Source organism: Pleurodeles waltl, chromosome 2_1, assembly GCF_031143425.1.
Source record: "Pleurodeles waltl isolate 20211129_DDA chromosome 2_1, aPleWal1.hap1.20221129, whole genome shotgun sequence".
NCBI classification, from domain to species: domain Eukaryota; kingdom Metazoa; phylum Chordata; class Amphibia; order Caudata; family Salamandridae; genus Pleurodeles; species Pleurodeles waltl.
The window spans coordinates 136477283-136482107 of NC_090438.1; the positions used below are offsets into that span (position 1 = coordinate 136477283).

General features: G+C 41.5%; 1 non-coding gene across 1 annotated transcript; it reads left to right on the forward strand.

The window, feature by feature from the left end:
- Nucleotides 1-4330: 4330 nt before the first annotated feature.
- LOC138270427 (U6 spliceosomal RNA) lies at nt 4331-4432 on the forward strand. Its single transcript, XR_011200252.1, has one exon. It is a non-coding gene; the product is annotated as a U6 spliceosomal RNA (small nuclear RNA).
- Nucleotides 4433-4825: the final 393 nt, after the last annotated feature.

Here is a 4825-nt window from a genome sequence, read left to right on the forward strand (position 1 = left end):
TCATTCATGTTTTCTGAAGTACAATCAGGTCATTAGTTGGTCTTTTTCCTTGACAGCGCTCACTCCTATGTCCTACTAAACAGTGTTTGCGTCATTGTAAAAATGCAGCACTAAGGGGCATATTTATACTTTTCGCTGCAAAACTGCACTAGCGCAGTTTTGCACCAAAACGTTTAGCACGGGCTTGTGCCATTCCTGAGCACCAGCTTGGCGCCGTATGTATGGAATGGTGCACGCCGCTGCAAAGGGTGAGCTAGCATAAAATAAAAATGAAGCTAGGTAGAGGAGTTGGCGGTATGGGAGAAGGGGGATTTGCACCAAAAAATGATGTTAGGCAGGTTAGAGTAAAAAAGATGACTCTAACCAGTCTAGCGTCATTTTCTGACGCAAAGCCATCCATACCACATGACTCCTGTCTTAAAAAAGACAGGAGTCATGCCCACCACCCCTATGGCTAGCACAGGGGACCAGTGTCCCCAGGGCATGGCAATTGCACCCTGTGCCGTACATGTGGGCCCAAAGTTGGGTCCCCAATGGCACTTTAATTTAAAAAAAATGACTTACCTATACTTACCCTACTTACCTGGGATGGGGTCCCCCCCTGGGGCTTGAGGAGGGCAACTGTGGACCGATTCCATGGTGTTTAACCATGGAAATGGGTCCACAGGTCCCTTAACTCCTGGTCAGACCCAGGCACTAAATAATGGTGCAAAGCAAGCTGTGCACCATTATTTAGTCCTTTCCCACCGTGTGTCATTTTAGCATGGGGGATAAATATGGGGCTCTGGGGATAGCACCATTTTTTAGTTGGGAACGCCTACCTTGCATCTCATTGACGCAAGGTAGGTTCATGCATCTAAACAATGGTGCAAACTCCAATATTTTGAAGTTAGACGGGTCTAACGTCAAAATATACATATGTAGTTTGTTCTGTGCCAAATGTGCGTAAACAAAAATGATGCAAATTCAGCACAAATGGGGTATAAATATGCCCCTAAATAATGAATGCAGCACTAAATGTTTTTTTTCCTTTTACTTTAATGTGTGGCTATATGTTGAGAATGAATTGTCTTAAAAAAATGTGAGAGGTAAAGTTAAAGAAAGTGAGAGGCAGAGAGAAATTGAGGGAAACAAAGAAGACAGAAGAGTAAGTTCAAGTGAAGGACAGAGGGGGGCACAAAGGGGAGACAAAGAGAGATGGGGAGGGAGAAGGAAAGAGAGAAAGTCAAAGAGAGTATGAGAAAGAGGGAGGGAGAAAAGATGAGGGAGTGAAAGAGAGAGTGGGAGATAACGAAGGAATAAGACAACGAGGGGGAGAGAAAGGGAGGGGGAGAGATAGAAACAGAACAAGAAGGTGGGAATCAGAAAAACGATAGAGAGCTACATGGAGAGTGAAGTACGGCAGATAGGGTGATTGAGATTGACAGAGAGAAACCTAGGAGGGCGAGAGAGAGTGTGAGAAAGAAAGTGTGGGACCCACTGACAAAACACGTCTACTTCGGCTCGACATGATTCCTTGTTATTCAAGTGTGCATGCATTACGTTTCCGCTGCATAATTTCCTACAAGTGTTTAACTGTTAATTAAACCAAATGTCAGTCTTCATAATGATTCATGAAACCGACTAATTGATGGTGCAGCTGCTTCTCCATCATATCTCCACGTCTATTCATGCCTGAAAACCGTGTTCTAATCCAAGCCTATTCTCCCTGGATAAACAAGTTTCAGAGCACGCCTCCTGCAGCTGCAGCAGATATGGAGCGGTCCAGCTGGAGTCAATATCCCTCCATTTCTCAAGAGTTTAGTAATGAGAGAAGTGCTCACTTCTGAAGAGCATCTCCATCCTGCTGCAGCTAGCTGGGCGGGGTAGAACGAGCCTATGCACCCTGGGAGATTTCGGCCAAGATAGAATGATGAAATGCCATTATGAATTGTTTCAATAAACACACTGTCGGGGATCAAACTGACACATTGTTTATAAGAATCGACACTGAATATTTATATTGGCATATCATAGTACATAAAAGATGGAACAGATTTGTTTATTGGCATGCAAATAATTAAATAGAAAGATGCACTTGCTCATAGTGGAGTTCGAGGGGCCACTGAAGGCTTTGTAATGTATGCACACAGGTGTAGCTGATGTATAGAGCACTCGATAAACGTTGGGGATTCTCTGATCATTCACAAATATGACAGCAGAACTGAGGTTTTCAAAAGGCTTGGGGGCATTCAAGGGTTTCCTCAATAATTTGTAAACATGTCCATCTGTTAGAGAATTCACTAAAAATCCCTACTTTCTCAGGCAGACAAGGCACGTGGTTGTAACTGTAGATTTTGTTTTCTTTTTTATCCCTCATGAAGCAGGGAGGAGATTGTGTATTTTTTCACACCCACTGTACATACTCATTCTAACCTTTGTTGGCGCAAAATGTAGATGCGCAAATTGGGTGTGAGAAATGGTTGAGAAGTTTTTTTGTCAAAACCATTGGAAGGATTTGTAAAAAAAAAACTCACGATACAGCTTTTAGCGCTATAATTTCGTAGGCACTTCATCCTTTTTTTGAAAACTCCATTTGCCCTATAGTTGCAACCTATTTCCAGACAGCTGGTGATGCTTCACCATCAATATAATTTCCCTTTGTTCATGAAAGATGGGTAAAATGGAGCAAAGCCCCTAAAACGAATGTAGATAAGCCTATGCAAAGAAGGAACAAAATCAGTATTTCCTGAAACAGAGTTACACTCATGACCATATTTGCAAATGTGAGACATACATAACACTTTCTAGATAGATATACAAACACACATATATATATATATATATATCTATATATATAGTGAAGATTTTTTTAAACGCTCCTATTTATGTAATATATATATATATATATATATATATATATGCAAACACACATATATATCTATATATATAATGAATATTTTTTTTTTAACGCACCTATTTACGCAGAACAATTTGTCTGCGGTGTTTATTAGCGAAACTCGCCCAAGTGGTGGTCAAAAGACTTTAGTTGCCATAATTGGAAAAAACATGAAACTCTACAAATACCATAAAGAGAGGAAGCTGTCATTTCACACACCTCAGCGCACGCAAAAGTAATTCTGCACACCCCTAGGTACGATCACTATCAACCAAACAATTATTCACACCCTGTTGTCAACATTTAACAAGTGACATTGAAATGATTTTAGGGGCCACTGTTTGAAACAACTTTGTCTTTTATTACCCGTTTTCTTCTAGCTCAGTCCACGAGATGTCAAACAATAGTGAATAATACGTTAAAGGTTGAGACAGAGAAATAGACATGAGTAAAATAGAGAGAGGACTTTCTTTTAGCTGTTCCTATCCCAGATGCATGGTGCAATGGAAGACCATCAACTCCAGAAGTGGCCGCCATTAACACCAGGGTCTATATAAGGTAATGGGCAATTTGCACCACAGCACACCTGTGAGCAGATGCACTGGGCACCAACTGGAACAGTGCATCCTATTTCAATCCATACTCTTCCCCTTAGGGCAGCCACAAAATATAATTCAGTGAAATATGGAGTGGCTGCTTACAAGCCACTCCGTTCTTCACAGCGTAAGCAGCAGCTGCCTGCACTCTAAAGAACTGACAAAGGTCCACTTGCAGGCGAGTGCAGTGAGTGACTGCACTCGCTTACAGTGGGATATCTGGAGGGGTCCGTGGGACCCTCTTTCCCCGTCCAGAGGGCTGCCCTCCATGGGCTCAATGAGAGTGCACCACATTTTTGTGGAACTCTGTCAGTTCGCCTCTTAAGGGCCTGTTTGCTTTTCTATAAGAAATAGGACACGGGTGCAGAGACAAAGGGTCCATGTCTCCATGCAAATGAGGGAGTCCCTTGTGGAGATACCTCTGGCACTACATGTGCGTGTGCTATCAGTATAACAAAAGAGGCCACGTAAGCATTTGCAACTCCTTCTGTAATACCTTAGTGCCCTGAGGGCGCACCAAGCGGATGCACTTGTGTTGCACCCCTGGGGCACAATGCATAATACGAGCTTAGGAATATAGCTCAAACTCTGAATGGCCAACATGCCTCCAGTCTGTTCTTTTAGGTATGAGAATGTATGATATTTGTTACAGAATCATCACATTACCGGTACGAGGTACACTTTAAGTCCTTTACTTCGTTAATTTCTATGTCACTTAATTTTGACTTAATACATGTCAATATACATGCATATATTTATATGTGAGTGTTTTGAGTGCATACATATTTAAATATATACATATTTATGTATGTATTTAAATATGTATGTATATATTCTTTAAAAAGCTAGCAATCTAGCTTCAGGGGAGCACATACTAAATTTAGAGTGATGCAGAGAGGATTAGCATGGCCCCATCAGCAAGAATATCACACAAACTTGTGAAGTATTCCATATTTTCTCTCTATAGATCCCTTTTCAAGTAGAACCTTCCTGCTACACTTTAAGATCAGCTTTTCACTGGAATCTAAGGATCCCTAAGTTCCGCCGTCAGACAATTGATGTATGTGCCTTTTTTGATCCAGCCACTCAGAATTGAAACTTGCTTCAAAATTCACTCAGTGATGAACTCGATCTTTTTGAGAATTAGGAGAATTAGGAGGCATAGGCAGGACTGTAGCCAGAGGTATATATTTAGGGCGGTATGGCCCTCAGCTATGACCTAACATTAAATCTGTGCTCTAAACCCTGAGAATATCGTGGCACAAGGCTATGGAGGACAGGCTATTGAAGGGTAAGTGCACATAGGGAAGTATAGATTTACTATTCCTAACTCCACAGTTTCATACCTTTA